Genomic DNA, 25,751 nt, shown 5'->3' with positions numbered 1-25,751 from the left:
TCCTTCTTTCCCAATTTTAGAACAGTCAGACTTCCTACGTCAAAGGTGTTTTATTTGAGAGTTTCACTCATTATTCTTTCCCCATACATTTTACTCTAACACATTACCTTGTATCTTTAATCCTTTTCCCAGCAGTGTCATTCCCATGTCACTGCCAAAAGCCTACAGCAGCGTTTCAGGCACTGATCAAGACCAGCAACGTGTAACAAGGAAAGAGCTTTAACTGCTTGGCAGAAGAAAGATACTGGCAGTTGGTAAGTAAAAAAAAAACAACAACAAAACAACCCACCCCCCCAGAAAAAAAAAACCAGTTGACGTAGTGCACAAGGGGAAGAAAGCAACCACTGCATTTCATTTTCTTAAGTCAGTTCTGAGTGAAAAAGTGACTGATCAGTACTATTATACATCATCTCATACCATACAAAATCTTTTAAAAGAAGAAAAAAACCTTCAGTGTATTTTTGAAACAAATTCAAGTAAGTTAATGCATTTTCACATTGCCAGATGATGGATTAAATTAATTTGTACTGCCTAATCACACCATGACTACAGTGAATATCTAAATATTCCCAATTACTCAAGAGTTACCATTTTCTCCCAGGTAAGTATATTTGTTAAGTCTTAGGTTTGAGTGTCACAACAGATTGGTAGATGAATCACATATAAATCAATCTATTCTCTTACCTGACTTTACAAAGATGTTTTCCTGCTAAGTGAAAAATGCTAACACCAAGATGAACTGGACATTTTTATGTCAACATTTAAGATGACTAGCACTTATTTTTGTTCCAAACACATATGAATTGCTACGTGTCATTTACTTCTACAGCACCTTGACAATATTTCAGTTCCTACCAACCATGCTTTTTTTTCTTTGCAAAATTGTTAATAAAATCATTTCTAACTGTTAATACAAACAAACTGAATTAACATTCTGTTGGGCTCATCACTGTAGGGAGAAGAGATTTTTATGCTTCTGTACAATGCCCTATGCCCTACTCTTAGCACCTATTGTAATGCACATCCTTCCTCCTCCTCAGCTTCCACTCATTTCAATTCCTTGTTGATGCACCCTCAACCCTAAACAAACACGTCTCTCTAGCACTCCTAACAACTCAGAAAACCTCAACTTCTCACTCTTGGTTAGCTTTTGCTGCGTTCCTGTCTTTGCCTGATCTCCTACTGAGCCAAAGCAGGTATTAATTCTCACAGTTAGCCAAAGGACCACCATTAAACAATACGCTGCTCTCTGATAATGCATCTTTTGTCTACAATGTTCAGCCCCACAATTCCACCTTCCACCCATTCTGCAACTTCTCTCCATCAGCACTGGTCACTTCTCATTTGATTTACTTTCTGTTCTTTTCTCAGTCTACTCACATGATTACTAACTCTCTCCACTTACCCCTTTATTTCTCCCCCCTCCATTCTGCCCATTCTCCCAGCTGCTCTCACTCTTTCTCTTACCTTACTTCAGCATCATCATGAGCTTCTTTTTCCACTCAAGCTGAGGACTACCTTGCAACTCATCAGCCTGAGCTTCCAGAACATATGATTCTTCTCTAGCATTGTGATTTTACTAGGAAAATGACATTCTCCCCAGCATAACTGAAACCCATGCTGCTTAACTTGCATTTCAGACTCCATTCTTCTGCCTCTGCTCCTTCCTGTCCCGATTTCTTCCCAGGGCGAACAAACTACTAAATGGCCTCACCTCTGTGCCCTTCTCACCAATTTTTTTCCTTCTACTACTTTTCCTCTACTTGATGATGTCACAAATTGACATGTCTGTCTGATCCCGTCCTTTGATTTCCGTATTTCCACTAATTCCATTCCATTTTCTGACCTTGCCCATTCTTTCCTCTTGTTCTACTCTTTCATCTTCACAGGCAGTTTGTTTCCTATTCATTCCCCACCAGACCAATGCAAAAACCCAGTCTCCCTGTCCCAATTATTGTTTGAAACAAAAATCTTGCATACTGCTTCTCTTGCCAAGAGGCACTCTCCATAAAACATTGTATTGGGTTTACCTAATAAACCCAATACAAACATTCATCATACCAGTGATGCATTTGCATTCAGTTTCCATCTTAAGATTCTGACACCTACCCCCCCAAAAAAGTAAGAGAAAAAAACCTAAAAAGATGTTGAAGTGCTGCCTGCCAACTTGACCATTATTGGCTCCTTGCCCTTCCTCCTCATCTGGCTGTATTTGCTGTATACCATCTTGCGTGTAGAGTCTAGGCCAATTTTTCTGTTCAGCATTTGTGTATCGCCTATGCAGCAGAGTCCCCAGCCAAGTTTAGAGTTTTTGAGAAGTTGGACAAACATTGACTATACCTAGAAAAATACATTATAAGGAAAATACTGCACAATTAAGACTACTTAATAGGCTCAGGGAAGTCCTGTAGGACAGATACAACTGCTTCAGAGCAGTAACTTGAGAGTTACTGTTTTCTCCCAGGTAAGTATATTTGTTAAGTCTTAGGTTTGAGTGTCACAACAGATCGGTGGATGAATCACATATAAATCAATCTATTCTCCTACTTGACTTTACAAAGATGTTTTCCTGCTAAGTGAAAAATGCTAACACCAAGATGAACTGGACATTTTTATGTCAACATTTAAGATGACTAGCACTTATTTTTGTTCCAAACACATATGAACGGCTATGTGTCATTTACTTCTACAGCACCTTGACAATATTTCAGTTCCTACCAACCATGCCTTTTTTTTTTTTTTCTTTCATGCAGTTGAAACAAGAAAGTTTCAACTCCATGAAACATTCAGTTCTAATTTCTAGGGCAGATGATGATTACTGGTCTTTTGAGACCAGTAACACAAATCTGAGCACTACTAAGTTTCCAAAATGTATCTGTTTTCCTGCTTACAAAGAATGAAGACAGGGAAAAGTAAGGGCTGATGCACTCCTATTGGGATACTTCTAATTTGCAAAGTAGATTGAACTTTTTCGTCTTGAACAGAAGTATTACAGCATTAGGCAAACTAAGCTTACAATTCAAATTAAAGTAGCCTAAAATATACAAAAACGCACAGTGAAGCATATGGAATGGGACTGAACTGATTTTCATCATCTGCCTTTATAATAATGATGACATAGAAAAGGGAGCAGATTCATATAAATCATACGTGGTATTATCCTAAAAGAGAAAAACATAGCGAGTATTATATTTTTTTTGTATACCCACAAGACTCCAGGCCTCTGTCACCACTATCAGATTAATTCAGTGTTCACTTCTCACCCAAAAATAGTATTAGACTCAGGATAAAGATGGCTTTGTATTGAAACCATCACTGGGGTAGGTTGGTGGGAAGATAAAAAAAATCTTAGGAACATCTTTTGTAGGAATATACAGACAGGTGACAGTTATCTGCTAGATTCATATTCCAGATGGATATTCATCTATCTTGTCAATTGTACGGCACAGATTTGGACAGCTTAATGTTCTGGCCAACTTCTGCCATGTTTTCAGAGGTTTACAAGGATGCACTTAGCTGAATTAAAATATAAAAATCACTCAAAAGAGTAATTGATTTTGATGGGCATTAGGCATGTCTGAATTCTGAAAATCACTCTGGACTTCAAACATGAAAATCATCAAACCAGAAGATATTTGAGTTCTAGCATTAAGTTGGAGATAATCCTTTGAGGAAAAAAAAAGTAAGATCCCACATAATTCCCGATTTCCATGTAATTTCCTCTTTCTCTTCTAATGTCTCCTCTCTCCATCTTTTCTTGCCACTTTCTACAGTTGTTTTCTGCCATCCTACTGACTAGGCAATCTGCTTTTTCTGTGACCCAAAAGGGAAAGAGAATCACATTAACTTAGCTAACTTACAAGACACAGAAACATTATCATCCACTCAACAATTCAACTTCCAAGTAATGAAATCAAACTCAAAGCAGCACATCTGACAGATCTGTTTGGACATGAAGAAAATACCTACCATGAGCACTCCTTGCATCACATAAGACAAGCCATTATAAAATAACAACTCGATACTAAAGTAACTGGGTAAACAGGAGAAGAAAGGAAAAGAAAGCAGGCCATTTCCCTCTCAAGGGAAGACACAGAACATGGCAGCAAGATTAGGCAGGACTTCAAATCCATTTGGCAAGGACAATGACTCACACTGGAATACAACATGGGGTGAGGTAGAATTATACAACTTAAGTATTCAGAGATCTTGAAAGGACCTGAAGACGGAGGCAGCTGATTTTCTCCAGCGATGCCTCCTAAACCCTTAAGTAGGAAAAGACAAGCATATACTAAAGGAAAAACCCTGGTTGTGTTTTTATTAAGGCATAGCTGATTATACATGTTGACCAGCAGAGAGAGCCGCATGAACTGGAAAGCCTGCCTCTCAAATAGGGCACTAGACAACACAGACTGACTGCAACAGCAGTAGGGGAAGCATTCAATTAATAATGTAAGGTAAGGATATTAGGTACACCTATGTGATACACACAAAAATTGACAGACCACAAGAAAATTGAATCCACAAACCCACATTCATTCAATTCTCATCCAAATGCTAGGCATCTTGTTAACGTATGGGAAGAATGCAGACAGTTCTGAAGAGCTGGAGTTCTGAAAAAGTTCTTATATAAAAGTGGCGTTCTTGAAAACATCAACACAATTTACAGTACTTATTTAAGTGAGCTGTTGGCAAAGCCATGGAAGCTGGGGGGGAGAGGGGGAGGGCGAGCGTTATCATTATTGCAACTTCAAACAAAATCTTCTGAACGCATGGGGGATCAACGTGTAATTTATGAAGTCCAAAGGACCTTTACCTTATATTGTCTATCTTTCAGGATGTGTTCCTGATTAATAATTCTACATGCTAGCTTTTCAGTACATAAACAGATCCATTTAACCATTTAAACCCCATGAAAAAGCAGAGAAATTTTGAAATAGAAGAAAGTATACTTAAATATAAAGTATTTCATCACTAAAAGAATTAGGTATGTTGGCTTTGGATATCCATTATTTCCAACTCAAATTACAGAACTATCTAGAACAGCAGCAGCCAAGAGCTGACATTAATCACAGACCAACACAAACAAAATTAACAATGGCAGCAAGATCCATACTAGACTGCTTTTTCTCCTAGTTTAAAGGGTTTAATAAAGCTACACATTTCTTTGAGAGATACCTACTGTATAAACATGTCACAGAAATAAAAATCCAGGGAACCAAGTGCATTTACTTGCAAATTTACCTGCAAAACACAGTTACGTTTTGAGTTGAACAAGCAGCTCAACTGATTTTGAATGCCTACAAAACCAGCCACACTCCTATTTTATCATTACAAAAACATAATATTACTCTAATTATTTAACTATTAAGTAACTCTAGTACCAAATTTACTACTAATAAAAAAGAGTCTCAAATATGAAGGTTAATGAATCCTAATTTCTTCTTGGAGGAGAGTGGTTTCACACTAGCTTAAACCTGTGAAGATCTGCAACACTAAAGTCCTACTCTCACTTTCATCTCGTACTCCTACTTGCTCCCTTATGTCAGCACTTCTATTTGTACTGACAACAGTCAGTAAACCAATTCCAGTTAGAACTACTTTGAAGTTTTCAGCAGGATCAGTTCTCTGCATTTTTTCACTCCACAGACCCAGGACTGCTAGCACAGGTGCAGAGAAATGTAAGGGAACATGCCCCAGTCTAATACTGACATACACTGACATGGAGCTGTATCCTCAGTGAATGCACCACTGAAAATCGAAGTTTCTCTAAAACTACAGGAAAACCAGCAGAGTTAAGAAAAAGCTGGTTCTTGACCGGAAACTTACATTCGCTTAGAAAGAAACTCAAGGAAAATCTGAAAATAAAAGATTTCATATAGGAAAAAGGCCATGAGCATACTTCTTTCATAGTAAGACACTTAACCAAAAATATCTGTACAGGTTCAGCAACCTTTTGCAAGTATTTCAACTTAGCACCCCATTATGTTCCACTTCAAGAAACAAGTGAAAAACATACGTTAGAGAGGTTGCTATACATACTAATTAGAGTCTCCAAGTAATTATCAACAGGGAATCAAAACCAAGCAGGGCTGTTTACCCTGGGGTTATGATTATTTACACACAGGTGCAATTCAAACATTTTGTTTGTTATGAAACAATACACTGTTTTCATATAGCAACAAAACCAAAAGTCACAACTATTACAGGTGAAAGTGACAACACTGATATAAATTATAATTAATAATAAGAAATCATAGCCTAATGTAGTCGGAAGGGACCTATGGTGGTCATTTGGTCCAATACCCCTGCTCAAAGCAGGGTCAAATTATGACAGGCTCAAAGCCTGTCTAGTGAAGTTTTTACCATCTTCAAAGATGGATATTTCACAACCCCTCTGAACAGCTGGTTCCAGTGTTTGACCCCCCCCCCCCGCTGAAAAAAAACTTTCCTTAACACCTAACAAAAATTTCCCATGTTTTCATATGTGTCTGTTGTCTCTCATCCAAACACCATGTACCTTCAAAAAAAAATCCAGTTCCATATTCTTTACAAACTCCCATCAGGTAGCTGGAGACAACAAACAGATGTCTCCTCAGACTTCTCCAAATGGAAACACACAGTTCTTTTAGGCCCTCATACATCATGTACTCCAGCCCTACTCATCTTTGGCGGTCCTTCACTGGACTTATTCCAGCATGCCAATGTTAATCTAGTACTAAGAAGCTCTGAACCGGAATAGCACAATCAGACAAAATGACTGCCCTTTCAAATAAAACCTTCTTTCAAAAGAAATATATTTTAATGATACAAATGCAAAGTTAGATACCCAAGAAAACTGCAGGCTACACCTAGAAAACAACTAAGTGTGCCCTGAAAAGTAGTAGTTATAATAACTACTGGCATAGTGAGAATGAATTCAGTACAAATTTTCAATATAATTCAGCAATAAAAATATCTTATAAGCACGACCCATATATATATAGAACAGGTTATGTCTTCTTTATATATATACACATACAACATTATGCACTTTCCATTTTACTTATATATTTTATATATAAAAATGTATATATATATATATTTTTATATATATATAAGGGACCTAGTCATTAAGGGTGGAGACAGTTTTACCTTTACATATCACCTGGCTGAAATCCCAAACAGGAATACAGTTCTGTAGTCCCTGCAGGAGTGACATTTATTTAATATCATTCTAGTTTGAAGACTAGATAGATAATAAATTACAAATATTAAAATTCTTAACAATTGCAAAAATTCAAGACTATATCGAAGAATAAAACTGTCATTTATAAACATTTGTTGTCACTGTTGAAGTTGTACATATTTGACACAATCACTGAAATTGCTGGAGCAGCTTCTGACTCACAAAAGTCTGTGAAACAATTGCAAGACCTGCATAAGAAGGAACAGTAACCCAAAATTCTACTCTTATGTAGGAACATTGCTATGCAACAAAACCAAACACAAAGTGGCTGGTTCAGTTTTAAACTTTCTTTGGGCTAACAAGATTTAATTTTTTTTTTTCCAGCAGTGCAGACCAAACTTTTCAATGAGACAAGCCTTTTCCTCAAACCTGAAGGATGTTTCATAGTACTCTACAATACACTTTGCTAGACTATATGATGGAAACTTGTATTTTAGTCCACTAACTTCAGTGACCAGCAAATTCAATCTGTATATAATAAAAAAAAAGTTAATGTAGAGACACAGACCAATTCCTGAAAATGCACAGTACCTTTCTGGATTCTAGATAAAGGTAGAACAGAATTCAAAAACACCCTTTGCAACAGGACAGGCCATGGGATGGTTACATCAGCCAGCAAATAAGTACTCTCAATTTGACAACAAAATGAAATAATTTCAGAGGAGAACCATTTTAGTGAGGAAAAGATGTTCCTAATTGTAAAATATTTGGAGATTGAATAATTTCTTCCCTTTGCAACTACAATGAAATATTTGTCTCTCTCTGCAATCTGATCTGCCAATAAATACAAGCAAGGACTATAACCTGCTTTGTGCTGTCCTCTCTCTGCCCTCCTGCCCCTAACCCTCTGTTATATTTAAAAGGTTCAAGTGAAGTGGAAATTGGTATGGGAGTTTTCCCATATGTCTTCTCAACACTTAATTTACATTGCAAGAAAGATATGGGACATGGAAGCTTGTTAAACTTACACCAAGAACATCAAGGATTTAATAATAAACAACAGGACCTGCTACACAGAAACGTTCTCAAAGTAGCAAGTCCAGTGGGTGCTAAATGTACTACTTGGTGGTTGCTTCCAAAATGCTGTATCCTCTCTTCTCTCTAGAACAATCACTTTTTAATTACCTCAGCAGTAACTTAGAAATCAACCTTAATTAAAAAGTAAATTTGTTACATAAAACCTGCTTAGATTTATTCAGCTACTAGCTGAGTCACATATTACTCAAATATTTTTGTTTATCACATTCACATAGCTCAAAATGAAAATGGAGAAGCATTCAAATTAATTTTGTGGATTTCATAAGGCTTTGGCTGAAAGCCAAAGCAGTGAAACAGTATTTGAATCCTGACAGCAAAAAAAATAGAAATCAAATTAAACAAGCTGCAGCTCAGTCACATTAAGGAGTCTAACATGTTTACTTGTTGGTTTTGTATATTAATATAATGCATTTTTCAATCTGAGTCCTGAAAGAGCTGGGTACTTTAAACTAGGCAAATATCAGAAGCTAGGTTTCTAATGATAATACTGAACCTTTTGAATAGTGGTGTTGGTTATTTTTAAATGTACAGGAACAAAAAAATATGAACTGGCTGCAGATCCTCTTTAAAGACACATAAAATCTGTCTGCTTCAAGGGCTGTAATCATATATGCAGTTATGATTGTTCTTTCATTCTTCAACATTTTATGGACCTTATTTTATACTGAATACAATCAACAAATCAAATTTTATACTGAATAGAATCAGTGTCTTGATGAAAGCCACCTGTATGTATCCCTAAAACAGTATTTCTTTGAATTCCTTCAACTACTATAACAATACTGTTATAGGCACAAGGATTTTGCCAGCTTAATGCCCACCCCTTATCACCGCAGCAGCAGCACTACATACAAATAAAACAATGATGAATACAAACCTTCTAGCCTTCTCCATCTATGTTACTCCACTCCAGTTAATTCTGTTGTCCTTTGACTCAACCAACAGGCTCCCGGCAGCATGGAAACCCCATCTTATGGAGCCAGCCCTTCAGGAACAGCTGCAGTAGCATGGCCTTACCTGCCTGCTAGGCCCTGGACATCGAGAACATGTCAGTACTCCAAACTTAACCCTTTCTCTTTTTTCATCCCTCTTAGTGCTTTCTGCTCAAGAGCCTCATTCCTCTTGTTTATCAGACTTGTTTGTAGGAAGTGCTGGCAACAGTGACACTAAGCTTCCACACACCTTCTCATCCCAGCCTTCCCAAACCTCCTCCCCTTAATGCTGTCTACCCCACCTCACTAGCAATTCTACTCTATAAGCAAGCAAAACCAGTAAACACTTGTGCTGTTGTTCTCCTTTATACTCTGCTTTTATGTGTTTGTGAGTAACTGGTTGGGAAACTTCTATCGTATCACTAATATGGGAGGTACAGCTAGACAGAGGCTTCACATGCCAGTGCCCAGATCCTGGTGAATGGACAATGTGCTCATTGAAACAAGTGTATTTTCCACTACGGCCAAAACAGCTGAAACGTCATTACATCTTTTTCCTTCTACAAATCCAAAGCTGTCCCATACGTAGTTCAATTGTCTTCCTAGAGCTGCAGTTCCTCTCCAATCAGTCCTTTCTGTATTGCCTTTGCTCAGCTGCTGAAAAGGCCCTTTAATAGCCCTTCATTTCAGGAGCTTTTCCAATGTGGTAGCACGACTCAGTCAAGTGACTAAGTATTTCTCCCTTTACCACACAAATGTAAATATATTGCCTATACTGGGCCTGCAAAGCCTCAAAATACTTCTCAGGCCAAGTCTCCAGTCTAGCAGTACTATAATCATGTTGGCAGCTAAATCCCTTTCAACTTTTTTCCTCTGGTTTTATGTTCTTCCCTTCTCTTTTATACATCATAATCCTCTCCCTACCCTCAAAGATAGAAGAAAAAAAAAAAGGAGGGAAAAAAGAGGGGGGAAAAAAGAAACCCCACACCCTCTTCTGTTCTTTCCTATTTAATCTATAGCCCTACTCTATTCTGTATTTTGTAAAAGTTCTCCACTTGAAATTCCTTTTCCTTTGTTTATTTTGGGCATTCTCCATTTCCCATTTCCTCCTTCCTTTCCTACCAGCAGGATTCCTCAAAGGAACTCATTCTGCCTTGTTGAGAGGTTTGGGTTTGGTTTTTTTTCCCTTTCTGTAGAAGACAAAAAAGCCAGCTCTCCCTAGTATTTCGTTTCGTTATCACTCAAGAGCATACAAGTTGCTTTTAGAGTTGATAATCTGCAATGTCTTCTTGTGTAACGGCTGTCAAATTAGAAATAATCCATTAAAGTATAAATTATTGATCAGGCTACTTATGTGACCACTGAACTTTACAAGATGGGATTACCTGCAAACAGGCTGCACTCAGAGACTGACTTCTAATGGGGGGGAAACGAGTTAACTTAGAAATTTATATAAACCCTAGAAATATATATGGAAAATGTATCTAGAAAAAGGTTCTAGAAAACACATTTGTATGCTATCGGTAAGGGTAGTGTTGCCAAATTTTTCTTGCTCCTGTGCTGCAAATTACTTCATTTCTAACAAACCATGATCAAGTTTAAATTACAGTGTTACTTTCATTCATTCCAGAACTATTAGTGAGCTAAAAATCAGAGGTGTTTTTCATCTTCTACTTTTTGTGTGAAAGAAACAATTGCATATGTCTAATGATGTGTTACTGTTATTGAGCCTAGATGTCACACATTTGTTCCAAATAAATAGTTTAATTATCCTAGTAGTCTTGATAGTAAACATGATATTCTTTACTCAACCAGGATTTCTAGGTTACAAGGGCAAAAACGAAAAGAAAGACAAATTAACAGACACTCCCACAAACAGTCTGTAATCCACGGCTGACCTGCCATTTCTTTCATTACTTGTACACACCATTTAACACTTTAAGTATGGCTGTAATCATATAATGAGATTTGCTAAAGCCAGACTGTATGAACTAGTCCAACAGTAGCATTTTGATGATCTACTTGCTAAACAAGAATACTGTTCAAATGTTTTGAAACTAGCAGAAACAGTAGCATTAGTAATACATTTGCAGTGCTCTAACTGAATTTTGAAAGCATGTGAAATTTTCTAATCATGACCTATATTAACCCCCATGTTCCATAAGACAGTTGAATGTTATAATTTTATCTACAGAGTTATAAATGCATATTTATGCATGCAATGATACTCTACTAAAGACTCCCTCTCATAAAAAATGTCAGAATTGTATAACATTTTATGGTAAACATTGCATGTACAATTATGTATTTATGAGTTTGAAATTGTTTGAGTAACTTAAACAATTCTAGTCTTATGTAGCAATTCACTAACCATCATTAGTACTGTGATCTGATATTTTAATTATGCCTTCAAAAGGACCGCACCCATTACACAGATAAAAGAGAAGGAAATACAAGTATGTAGGAACAAACAGTAAAGGAGAGATCACAAATTACGATTGCAAAACTAATCCTGTACACCATCTGTGACAGTAAGAGATGTGATAAAACAAAAAGGTTAAACTGCTACTTTATTCCACCACACAGTCTAAATGAGGAAAGGACCACAATCCGAAATACGTATTTCTGCTCAAGAAATGTGTGCATGCACGCATGGTAGATACGGCATTTGCTGGGGAAATAAACCCTCATTTATTTTAGAGATAATTTTAGTTCAAATTATGAATTCTTTAACACTCACATATATAGCCCTTATGGTAAATAAAAAGTGAGCAAGACACCTGAGCACAGCATAAACAGCAGCCCTAAAAGCCTGCCAGCATCAATCTTTTTCTAGATCAATTGTCTATACAGAGGTTACAAAAGAAAATTTCCAAAGTCTTGTCACAAGAAAGGACTTCTCCATTCTCAACACATCAGCTTCACTGAAATCTGAAAACACAGTACTTTCCAACAGCTGTAACTGCTGGAATAATTAAACATGTACATTAACAATTAAGGTTAAAAAGACACATCCAAGGACTTGCACTGATTGAATTTCCAGTACAGAACCACTCATCTACCCACACTTTCTTGCACCTTTTTACCCATCTGTCATCTGGGTGGTTTTTTTCCCCTCATTCATAATACATTTTGACTTCCTCTCATTATCCCTGTATTTCAGACTAAACATCAGTTCTTGCACAGTCTACAGCCAAGACACCTGCCAGTCTCTCTTCCTTACAGACAAATATTGATTCTTCTTATTCCCCACACTTCAAAATAAATTCTAATCACAATACCACACCCTTGCCCACTGAGGCTAACAGAACTGTCTTCTCACAATCTGTTTTTCACAAGCAATTTGTTTCTTCCACTAACAAATCAAAACTAATTTCCTCTTCAAAACCAGCAACAGTTCTCCACTTGAAAATCAATTTTCCAGCCTCCCAGACAATTTTGATACAGTTTAGCCCAGCTTGCAAATATAGCTATATGTGGCATACAGTTTCTGATCTTAGTATTTCTTTTATGTAATGTGCTTTTTGGTTATTTTATTCTCATTTTCCCATCCAGAGGCACTCAAAACTTGACTGGGGAGTTTGCTCTAGCAAATCTGAGAACGACAATGGATCCAGAAAGACAAAAGGTTGTTTCACCAATGTAAACTTAAAGATGAAATACTTGGCTGGATCTGGGCCCTGAAGTCTCGTTCCAAGTAGGTCAGACCTTGACTACTGTCAAGATCAGGCATCAATCTTAAAACCTTGACTTAAAAACTTGACTCTGAGAACAACAGCACAGCTAATGGCTCTTTTATTAATGGGACTGGAGAAAGCAATGTAAGAAAGCAACACAGCCACAACAGGAGAGATGTGACTGTTTACATGACAGTAAAGTTCTGAAAAAGAAGAGTAAAGAGATGGTAAGAAGGTAAAGAACAGAGAGGGATCTGGAGGAATGAAGAGACAAAGCTGTTTACATACTTGCTCCCTCCTTACTTTAAGCCATTTTATTTCCAGAATCCTATTGAGCTCCTGCTTCTGCCTGCAAACTCACCTCCTGCTTCACTATGGGGAGGAAGGAAAGCAACAATGTTTTTCCTGTTGTGGGAAAAGAAGAAAATTCCTTTTCTTACAGCACAGGAAACATAACCATTCAGAAGAGTAAGGATATATTATGCTCTCCCCACAGTGTCTTTGACAGAGACTGTATTTTTTTATTCATAGGTTTCAAACAGTTATCTTCTGTGCGGTGCAGCACCATTCATATTAGAAAGTCCATGTTTACAATTTAAAAAAACTTTTATTTTTTCTCCCATCTGCTGTGTAAGCTTACCAAACCAGTCTACAAGTCCATTTAAGTCTGTTGCTGCATCAGGTATGTTTTAGCCAGGGATGCTTTTATACTGTTCTTGTTCCCTTAGCCTCTCTTCCTTCTCCTTAGTGTGCTATCAGGGAGGATGATTTCCCGTCTTATTTTCCTGACAGCACAAGTTTGTCCATCATTTTTGTTTGCCTTGTTTCTTTGTCTAAAGGATCAGTAAGTAACAGGAAATTATGTCAAGATGAGAAAGATACTGCACCAAACAATAGATAAGCATTTAAATTCATTATAAGAGATTATAACAAATTAAGTATTGGATGAGAATTTATATTGGCTTTTGAACCAATGAGATGAGCAAAGATAGTTTCAACTAACAACACCATAGAGGTAATACATGCACACTTACTGCTTCTGAACAGATATATTACTCAGAGGAAAACAATTAAGACACAGATATTTTGCTTAACAATTTGAGATTTCTTAAAAATTCTTCTAAATAATCAAGAAAACAGCCTAATATTTTAGCTCATCGTAATTTGGTAATAGAGGCATCAACATGGAATTTAAAAAGCAATATAAAACAAAAAGAAACAGAAACAGAAGGCAAGTGTTCTAACATTACATACATAATTAGCTTCTCAAGTACAAGAGTAAATCTCAGTAAGAAAAGAATTTTAGGAATAAATAATATCAATAGTACAAGCTCTTATTAAAAATATAGATGTTAAATGTTGCAAAAAATGGCAAACCGATTCATCACACATCTATGTTCCTCAAGGGAAGAAACTTACATTCCACAGTTAACTTTATTAGTAAGCAAAGAGGTTACAGAGCAACTGTTAATAAAGGCAAATATTAAAACCAACTTGACTTGTGAACTCATACTCAGGAATCTGCTTGATAAAAGAACCAAATCCCACTGGCATACCCTTGTAACCAGCTCTAGAAGACATTCCAGCAAAACAGTATGCAATGGTCTCAGCTGGCTGAAGTTTAATGACTTGATAAAAACAAAAGGCTGTAATACTCCAAAAGCTCCAGTTGGTTTAACAGTCCATGAATCTTACAGAACTAAAGGGAATTAAAAAACCAAACAAAACCACCAAATAAAAATGCGTATTACATGCATATAAACCATGTATCATTAAGTACTCAGCAATCTGAGGGCAAGACAGATTGATTTATTCAAGTTAATTTAAAATAGCTTCTTTAAGTTACGATTGAAATTGAAGAGAACATTTACTATAAATCACTCATTTTGCACATTTATTTTTTAAGCTGTTGTTCCTCACATTTAATCACTGAAGCAGTCAAACAGTTCTTTGTACTAATTGTTTTTTAATTAAACAAGACACATTATGTTGCATTTTTATGTAAGAACTGATAGAACTTAACGTGTTCTATCTAGACTTTGAGTTTTAATTAATTACGTTATGCTAACAAGCACATTTGCTATGGTTTTCAAGACAGTAATTTTTAACTTATTTCTGGCATGCTGCATTTAGAAAATTGAAATGTAACAAAAACATATACAAAACTAAAGAAAAATCTACAGCTGACATTATTAAATACAACACTCTAAGAAATGTTATATAACCAAATAAATTTAGCAAAACACATTTTACATTTCAAGCTGAGCAGTTCATTCAAGAAGGGAAGCGCTACAATTATATAAACTGAACAGACTGTTTCTGGTCAAAATGTCCTTCAAGGGTTTAAAACGTATGTATCTCATCATCTTATGGTTATTTTCATACATAAACTGGGAGAGGAAAACGTTCCCAGTTTGGTTGTTGGAAAGCCTCTGACCACCTACTGTCCTGGCTTTTCTTTAGAACTTTACCAATATTCAGATCATACACAAATTTAAAATTATGTGTCCAGGCCCTATCCCATCCCCCCAGTACAGAAAAAACACTGACAAACAGGAACAAGTTCACAGCAGAGGCCACTAACATAGTCAGGGACTGTAGCACAGACCCTGTGAGGATAGACTGGGGAGCGGGGCATGTTCCACCTGAAGAAGAAAAGACTTTGGGGGAACCCAAGAGTAGCCCCCAGTACCAACAAGGAGGTTATTCAGAAGACAGAGCCAGGCTCTTTACAGGACAAGAGACAACTGGCATAAGTTGAAACAGAAGAGGTTCCGAGAGGATATATGGAGAAAGCTTGTCATCCTGAGGGCAGCCCAGCAGTGGATGTGTTGTCTCCATCCTTGGAGGTTTTTATGACCTGACTGGATACAGCTTCGATACCCATTCTGACCTCATTACTGACCCTGCTTTTGGCAGGAGTTTGGAGCAGAAACCTACTGAGGTTCCCTCCACACTAAATTATTGTGTGATTCCATGAATGCAGTATCTCTATAAAAGTCACATTATTTGACTAAATTTAGGCCTTAGCAGCATCAGAATAATAACCTTCAAATGGTCTTCTTTAAAACAAACAGTAATTTAAAGAAATCTTTTTCATCTATATCAACTGCCTGTCCACCCAAGGTCAGGGATGATATGCTCTTCTTTTCCTCCTGCGTGTCCCCTTAGTGTGAAAAGAGACCACCACTCCTCCAGGCTCCACACATATTTAACCTATTGTCTTAACAGTATGATAAAGGGCACTTGAGGTCACTTCCCCCTAGGCATTCTTAGGCAGAAATACTTAGAGCTACATTGCAGCAAGTCAAAACAATACTGCTTTTCTTAGCCAAGATAGACTTCAGATGTGGGAGAAGGAGAAAAGTAGTTTGACACATTAACACAAAGCGCCAAGTACCCTACATGCTGTTTAAAAGTAAAGCTTTTCCATATTTCTAGAAATGGTTTGAAGTAATTTGAAGCCGCTCAAAGAGATTTCACAGAAGTTGGTAGAGGAGTCCACAAGGCTACTGCAGGAATAAGAAACTAGGCAGACAATGCCTTCTAGCGTATTGTGGCATGTGGTTAACTTGCTGTAGTATCAGGTAATTAAAAACTTCAAATTTCCTTCCAAAAAGTCTGACTGTAAGAAATGTTATTTCTCCACCATGCAGAGTCTTCTAATCACAGCACAATATCTTAAACGATAATATGAGACATCATGTATTATCAACTTACCAGCAAATTTTTACCTCAGGCTCAAGAGTTCTAAAAAAATGATGTGTCAAAACTCACAGAGAACCACCATAAAATTGACAAATATGACAATCTTTTTTACAAAACAAAGTAAAAACATTTTAACATTCTAAAGTTAGTTTAAAACTCAGTTTTGTGAGTTCACAGGCAAAAACATTGATAAGCTATCAGTCTGAGCAAGCGGCACAGCTCCTAGAAAACAGCTTGGAAAAGTACCAAAGCCCAAGAAAATTATGGTATAGCTTAAGTCTGCTGCAGTCTAAAGATATCATTCTAAAACTGTTAATATACTTGAACCAGCTTGGGTAGGAAAAGCAACATCAAATTTTCAGTGCCCTCTGCAATTTACACTGCTGTGTTTTCCAGCTGCTGAAACATGAGCTAGTTCAGGTACATCCATGTGCGTTACAAACACACATGCAACTGTATTGCAGACATAGCTTCAAATTGCTTTGGTTCTGACTTACACTGCTGTAATCTCATTAACCTCAACCAAATAAACCTCCTGGCTTATTTATTGCCCACTTTGACCTGAGTCTATTTCATAAGACTGCTTTTAGGTCTGCCAATGCATTAACAATGAAAAGTGAAGATTCCAGCTCATTTTTTACACCCACCTTGCACAGGGCCTGTAAGTCCTACTAACAGTTTTGCATTCTCTTTATTACAAACTTAAGTCTAACATGCTTCTCCCCAACGTCTGCAACCATGCTTCCAAATACTCATTGGAATTCAGTGCAACTCCATCACCCTTTCAATGCCCAAAACACCATTTCAGTGTGCTAGGGTCCAGTTTTAGGGATCAAAAGACTCATAGGAATACAATGTCCTAATGCTAGCCAGCCACCTTGAAATCACCTTTAACTGAAGCCAAGTTAAGACATAAGTAACCACAAGTATTTATTCACAAAACCCCTGATAGACAGCACAGTTACAAAGGTTTCTGAAGACCCAGGTATAGGGCAATCAAAAGATAACCATGCACTTATTTACACAGTTGTTAGAACAGTTCCAAAGTCTCAACCTTTTGGGAGCCAGCTGTTGGACTGACACATGCTTTATTGCCCACAGCTGAGGATATGGGTCTTGTGCAATCCCATGTCCTCAGATTCCACTGGGAACCCAAAATTTCTTTTGTAGCTCAGTCCATCTTTGGGGTTATCCAGGATGTGGTTACACAACATTTTCTCTGGCACTGCAAGCCAGCTTAAGAAGTTATCCTGTCGATTCCCCTTCCCTTGTGCCACTTGTTCCAAAAGAGAAAAAAAAAAATTTATTTTTTACTTAGGTCACAGTTGTGATACAGTTTACAGCACAGCCCTACAAAGAGCTGTTGTGTTTACAAAACTGAGGGAGCAGCAAATTCCAGTGTTTCTGAGAGGCTGAGGAAAGAAACATCTTGTGTGCCAGAAACAGCTGAAGAGGACACGTAACACCCATCATGAAACTACCACCTCCATCTTACTCTGAGGTCTCTGGGACTTCATGGTTTATAATTCCTGACAGAAAGGCCAAAACTCTTTTTCTGCTTGGATTCCCACTTATTTTCCCTAGCATTAGGAATTCTCCTGTCCCTTGGCCATCAGTTGCTAAGTAGGTAGAGCGTGCTTTCTACTGCTGCAAAGAGTATCAAGGTATCAAAATAGAAAAAACCCAAAAGAGTGTCACTGTTTTATTCAGTGTAGAACTCAGAAAACTATGCATAGCAGACAATTTGTCAATATAATACAAATAAATCTGTTGCTTAAAACCTGCATATTAACACTGATCTTAATACACAGAAGTGGGCGTTCAAATCTCTCAACTAATCTGAGACTTTCTAAAAAGTACAATCTTGTAGAACGGGCTTAAATCTGATTTTACAAGACAATAAAAACTGAAGACATTTCTATGTACATATTATTATACAACTATAAGATATTCCATATTAAAATAAAACTTCTGGTGGTTCAAAAAAGAATCCAAAGAGAGAACCCTATAGTGCCAGTGCTGCAAAGTATGGCAAAATACTGTCAGGAATAAGCTTAGAAATGCCAGTTATGATTTCCAAAATCAGTTTGCACAAGAAGCAGCTCTTTCCATGCGAGGTACATTTCATAGTGAGAGGAAGTGTCTTTAGTAGTTTGATGATAAAGCTGAAAAACATGTAAGCTTTCAGGTTCACCAACCCTCTTGGCAGTCTTCGCGCAACCTATAAAATGGAAATAGTTTGGCTTTGTGTCCGATTTTGATTCCTTCAACTATAATGAAAGGGTTTTAAAGGTTTCACTTAATTGGACTCTTTTTACTCCCTCCATTTTCTGAGGATAACATTTTTGCCTTCTTTATCTTTGTAGACTGTAGGCCTGGAATAAGAATGTTTTTGATTCTGCTTGTCCCTGAGGGGATGCCCCCTTATACAGACCAGTTGCTATTTGGCCCCAACTCCTGATTTCTGGGCGCGCAAGAGTACTCCTTCATATAGGCGGGATGCAGCAAACATGTAAGAGGCTTTATTTCCCCTGTGCATTTGGCCAACCTTTTGCTTCTTTGTTTCAGAGAGAAGCATAGAGAGCTGGGGATTGCTGTCGGTGGCAAATGTGTTATAGTTAACTTATGAACAAACATAATACAGTATTGCTCATCTTGCAGAACCAGCATCAAACATTAAAGAATGTCAGAATTCCCCACGTGTGGGAAATGCTGCAAAAGAGAAGATTTTTGCTGGTTTATACTGCTTACTTTAGCATGCAGTGCACCAACTATACCACACATAACAGACTTCTTTGCTTCTCAATATCATCCTCCAACATGAACCCTCACTTGAGAGTTGTATTTTGAAGAGGCTTTTGTCTTTATAACCTCAGAGCATCCTATGTTATTTGACTATCTTAATAGATTTCCAAAGCACCTTTTTAACTCACAAAAGCTCCTCTTTTATTAGGAATTAATAGCTGTTTTCCAATAGCCTTTGTCCCCAAATGCTCCTGCATTAGTCTCCCACTCAAGTTTTACCTAGTATATTCAGTAAAACTCAGACAACACCTGTGGCCGTACCTCTATAACTGAATCCATGCAAGCAATCCCATAATTTCACATTGAGGTTAAGAGGACTCCTGAGGTCTCTAAAAATTGTTCAAGAAACACAGGTACCAAATTTACTGTATATTTATATGTATCAAGATTAGACATTTAAAAGTCAAAGTTTTTCATACTTTAAAAATATCTCACAGTGCTGGAAACCCAGGCTGTAGCACAACAGATTGAAGAATGATTAACATTTTGCTCATAACTACGAAATCCTAGTAGTCAACCATGACCAATGGAGAACAAAGATGGAAAACATTTATTTAAAACATACTAGACATGTTCTTAAAGATCCATTTTATATATATATATATATATATGTGTCAATGCTAGACTAAGATATTTTAAGACTATTCCTCTAAAATATATATTAAAAAAATCTCAGGGTTCTCGTCCCCATAGTCTGTTTTTGGGAAACAGGATGAATTAGTTTGTGTAAAAAAAGTCTCACAAACTGATTTTAACTGATTTGATAATTATTCTTCTTAAAGGCTACAAAAAAGAAATCCTTAAGACGAATAAAGTCACATAAAGAAACATTATTTAATTCTTAATTATACATGCAGATAACTTTAATCACATAACTTTGAACATATGTAATATATTCATTTATTTAAAACACTTGTAAAAGACTTCCTTAAACCCTGAAATCTACTGCAACTGCTTGAGCACACAAGCAAAATGGTAAAAGGAATACCAGCTAAGACAGCTCCACCAGACTGTCAATAAAAATTTTTAAATCACAAATACATAGTTCAATAACTGCGATAAATATCAGAGAATTTTCTACATTAGGATGCACACAGAGCAAGAAATACCACACTATACATATTTACGCAAGCATATAAGCACTTTCAAAGTCCCAGCCTAAGTAATCAATCTTCAGTTTAGTAAGTCTGTAAAATGCTCCAGTTCTATTTCCTAGGCCTGGCATTGAAAACATTTTTCAGCTTTCTAGTAAGTATTGAACAGCAACAGCAACCTAAAACCAGCTTCAATGATAACCAGTTAACATGAGACTTGAGCAGGATCAAAATTGAGAGCTAGCAAAGCAAAATAACAGAAGACAGGTAACATCTGATGTCAACAAATACAAAATAATAAACTCCTGAAAAAAATAACTTGCAGCTATTCCCACATGGCATTGAATTTTAAGGCAAATGTAAGCAGATAAACAAAGTAACCATGCACAGGATGTGCAGCTCAATAGAATCTCTGCTTAATACAGGCACACAAGACAAGAAACAAAGTGTTCCAATGAACAAAGAATGGGATAGAAAACAGTCTCACTTTATCTGGAATATTGTCGTTGGTAACATCACAGAAAACACAGAAAAACAGAATCAATTCATAGATTTATCTGAGCTATGGACAAATACTAGAGATACTAGGAAAAAAAACCAAAAACCCAAAACCAACCAAAACACCCCAAACAGAAGAAAGCCCAAAGAAGGGACAGAGGTACAGAAAACCAAAACATCAAGAGCTAATGCCTTTCTTCCTAAAGATGTTCAACCATGACTGAAAAGCAATCTACTAACAACAAAAGGAACTGTGTAATACTACTGTGGAAGTCACTGTCGAAGACATAGATGCAGAAACACATCATAAAAGGTCAGTGCTTGTATTGATTTTAAATCAATAGTTGGCTGCACCACATTGGAATTTTTTTTCTGCAAGTCAGATTTAAGTATTTATGTTTGACTGTATGATACAGTGACTGCATAACCAAAATGAGATGGACAATTACCTTCCCCGCAAGTCATTCTACCTGTCTACTCAAGAAGTACTTAGATTTTCCTCTACAGAAAACTGCTTTCCTGTACAGGTCAACGGGACAGAAAGCAAGCTAGGAATTACTTTTAAAGATCAAATCAGCTGTACCTCAATACCCACAATAACACAAGGGGATTGTATCATTGTCCAGGTGAATCGGATCGCTCTACATTCAGTACTGCATAACCCAGAGAGCTTAACACTGGAGTGAGGCATCACCTTTTTTCTTCCAGCATCTCACAGGCTGCACCTGAGGGCAACAAGATACCTTACAGTTGTACTGTGTAGCTCTCACTGTATCACACGGCGTATAACCCATTGAAGGGAGAGATATAACGTACTCTCTGGATCAACACAGCATGCAGCAAAAGCACCTACTTGTATGTGGCAAATAAAGCTGCGTACAGTTCTTCCAGCAGAACTACTATAAAGAAGCTTCATTGTACATACACATTTTTATTTTGTTTTTCAAGTCTCCATAAAGACAGATCCACATTATAGAAAAATCTGCAAAATCACATATCCAGAAATTCAAGAAAGTTCCTCATTTACCTTCTGATAAAGAAATCACATCTGGAACAAGTTAGAGAAATACAAATGCAAGCATGAGCTCAAATATTGACTCAGATCTTGCTAGTCCTACTCATATTAATCATCTTACCGGGCTCACGCCGAGAACCCTGTGGGTGGACATATGAATTCATATGGAACCCACCAAAACCAGCACACAGCCAGGATGAGAGGCTTTGAAACAGCAGCTCTATTAAATTAAATGGAAAAAATATAACTGTATTACCTAATAACTGTGTTAATATTTGCATACAAGCCTAGGTAAAAAAAAAGGGGTGGGGAAGGGGCAGTTATAATACAAATCTAACCTATAACAGCACAGTAGCACTAGGATATGGTAATTCAGGTTGAACAGCACCTCAGGAGGTTATCTAGTTCAACCTACTACTCAAAGCTCCCATAATTTTTAGAAAAAAGCCACAAGGCTTAGGTTGCCTTCTTCCACACCTGTTATTTTTTCAAAACACCATTAAAACAAGGGATTTTTTTAAATTATTGCATGTTTAATTATGTTAATCTGCTTTCTAATTTAAGTTTTGTAACTTCTGATAATAGTTCCCTTTTATCCATAACTAACACTGTTTAATTCATGTTATCTGTTTAATATTACTGTATTTCCAAAACTTGTTTACTTCCCTCTTAAGGGTCTTTCAGCCAAGATGCTAGATTATTTCCCGTAACTGCAAACGTCACCACTTAGCTTTTAGTTTATATAAGGTCATACTGTAAAAATGCCCCAGAGCTGAGATAAAGAGACCGATGGCAAAAATGACAACCCTGTTCCGTAACTGCTTTTCTTACAACTTCAGCAAGAAGATGCCATTGCTATTACAAGATGACATTGACTTTAGTAGTATTCTGTGGTCATGCATTATGTTAACTCCACGTAATCTGGAAATTGTTATTCTACAGAGATTTCAACTTTGTTCTTTCTTTGCCCAATCACCACCCTTAACAGTTACACGTGAGAAGCAGCAGCAGTCTCCTTTCATTTTCCATTCTGCAGTTCCAGTCAATCTGATTTCATCAACAAGAACGTCGAACCATTTTCTGCATTCTGTGAACTTCGTGCTCATTAAAACTTCCTCTCCCAGCAGCAAATACTACTTCCCTATGTTGCTGTCATTTGCGCTTTACGGAAATGAGAAACTCTGTAAACAGCTCACATTGAAGGCTTCTCTGGAAAATGCACCACTGCTTAAAATCCCTATCATTTCACACTGTAATACTGAAGTTGTTTACTACAAAATTCTCCATTTACACCACTGAAGTCACTTGGGACTCATTCTCATCAAGCAGAAGACAGTGATGGCTCCTGTGTTGCTACTGAATCCTCAAATTACTGTCGCCGACCCTTAGAAGGGAAGATAAACGGGCATGCCCAAGGAACATTACTACAATGTTACTCCCATATCAATTACTAGGAAAAGCTGTGCAGAGGGGAAGAAAAGAAGTTAATCCATATAACTGATCCAAACTACCCTTTTGAACAGTGCGCACAATTTCTCTACAATCTCCTGTCAATATCAATTTTCCATGAAATACAAACTTTAGAAAAATTTCTCTCTCACTTAAACTACATATATATTAGATTTGACTAACAATAGAACCAATGGAGAAGCAGATGATAAATGCAAAAGCTGTACAGGGCTAAGATGTCAGAAACACTGACCATTAAGCAAATAACCTCAAGCACAAAATCACATCTGAAACTAAAGGTAGCCATCACAATCTTCCTCCCAATTACGTTTCCCTCTGCCCAACGACCAAAAAGAATATAGCCTATGTCTCTCCGGCAACAAATAATTTACGAATAACCAAAGCAAGGTGTTACTTTCTCACCTGTCACAGACTGCAGAAGTGAGAAAGGGAAATTTGAAGACTGAGCCCATCAGGCTCTAATTAGCCTTCAGCTGCATCACCCCCTCCCCCCAAACACCCACCCCAAAAAACCCTGAATAAGTTTTACCTGCAATTCTTTTCCAAAAACAAGAAAAAAAATTCTCTTGTGAAAGTAAATTAAATTCATTAATTCATAACCCACATCTAAAGGAACACTTCCCCATGGAGAAGCAAATTCAATACAGAGAGAGGAAAAACCACAGATGCTTCTGTGACTGCAGTGAGAGGTTTGGAGCTGGTTGTTTTGGTTGGTTGGGTTTTTGTTGTTTTTTTTTTTTTTCCTTTTCCTTAACGGCACAAGTAAGCATTCTCGAGGAAGTTCTCCAGCAAAACACACCACCTTGGCCGACGGACGGCGGACTTCCAGGTCCTCTACCGGCCAGGTCAGACCCGACCCGGCCCGGCCGGCCCGTTTGCGCGGGGGGGGGGGGGGGGGGACACGGGCGGGACGGGACGGGACGGCGACGGGACACACACACACGCACGCGACGGTGACCTGTACACACACCGCCAGACAAGAACGGCCTTCCGTGCCGGCCGAGAGCCCTTCTGCCCCTCTTTCCCCCGCCGCCCCCCCCCAGGTACGGCCTGCAGAGGGGCGCCTGCGTCCCGTGTCCCTCGCCCCGTGCCCCCCGCCGGGCCCCCCGGCACTCGCACGCCGCGGGGTACCGGGTAGGGGCGGCCGCCGCACGCCGCTCCCGGGCCGGCCGGGCGGCCGGCGGGGGCTGCCCGTCAGCGGGACGGGGCGCGGGATCCGCCGAGGTGTAACCGCCACCCCGGCCACCCGCCTCCCCTCTCTCACACTCACGCGCACCCCCCACACCCTCCCGCCCCGGCCGCTGCGGGCAGCGGGCGACGGCCGCCGGGCGGCGCTGGCCCCACTCACCCCGGCGGCGGCGGCGGCGGCTGGGCAGACCGGCGCGCGCAGGCAGCTTCCCCCTGGGCGCCCGCTCCCTCTCCATGCACGACGCCGGGGCGGGCGGGAGGGCAGGCGGCGGCGGCGGCGGCAGCAGCAGCGCCGTGCCGAGCCGCGCTCTGCCCCCTGCCTCCGCGCGGCCGCGCCGCCCCGCCCCGCCCCGCCCTGCCCTGCCGCGCGGGGGAGCGGAGCGGAGGGGCGGGGCAGCCGCCCTCCCGCTGGGCGGGGCGCGAGGCGCCGGGCTCCCGCCGCCTGCGTCATCACGCAGCTGCTAGGCGACGCGCGGGGCACGGCTGGGGCCGGCCCTCGGCTCCGGCGGGGCCGTCCGCCCGCGCGGGGCCGGGCCGTCCGCCGGCCGGGACGGCGCCGCGGGTCTCCTCCCCGCCCCCAGCCGCCGAGCCCCGCGCACGGGCGCCCCCTCGGGCGGCCTCCGCGGCGGCGAGGGCGAGCTGTCGCTGGCCTCGGGGAATCCCTGCTGGGGGCCGGTTGCCGGCGGCGCAGCGTCCGCAGGGCGAGCGCGGAGCGGCCGGCCCACGGAGAGGGCAGCCTCCCCCGTGGGCACCAGAGCGGGCGGCGGGGGTGCGTAAAGGCGGGAAGGGCAGCCTCCCGTCTGCGGGCGGCTGCCGCTCTCCGACCCCCCGGCCCCCGGTGCCGGTGGGTAGAGGGGCTTCGTGTCTGACGAGTTTCCGTCTGCCCGCGCCAGCGGGAGCCGCTGTGCGGCGAGAACAACGGCAGCGAGGCAGAAGGCCTCGGACCGGCAAGCGCAGGTTTCAGGGACAGACCTTGCCTTGTTCGGCCGCGGTAGACAAAAGCAGCGCATCTCTGCGCTGTGGTCTCGCTTCGCGGTAGGGCGGGTGTTAGCTGGGCCGAAGGAAAAGCGCACGGGTTGGGCGGTTTGGGTTTTTTTC

The 25,751-nt window shown here is 39.5% G+C and overlaps 1 protein-coding gene across 1 annotated transcript in view; it reads right to left on the bottom strand.

The window, feature by feature from the left end:
• Positions 1–24,961, bottom strand: part of JAK2 (Janus kinase 2) — a 96,224-nt gene extending 71,263 nt beyond the window's left edge. The window contains exon 1 of the mRNA XM_075020736.1: positions 24,814–24,961. The gene's annotated coding sequence lies outside the window, so the exon portion shown is untranslated. The remainder of the gene's footprint in view (positions 1–24,813) is intronic.
• Between the last annotated feature and the right edge of the window lie 790 nt (positions 24,962–25,751).

The sequence above is a fragment of the Buteo buteo genome, chromosome Z, assembly GCF_964188355.1.
Source record: "Buteo buteo chromosome Z, bButBut1.hap1.1, whole genome shotgun sequence".
NCBI lineage: Eukaryota > Metazoa > Chordata > Aves > Accipitriformes > Accipitridae > Buteo > Buteo buteo.
This window is presented reverse-complemented; position numbering and strand designations above follow the sequence as displayed.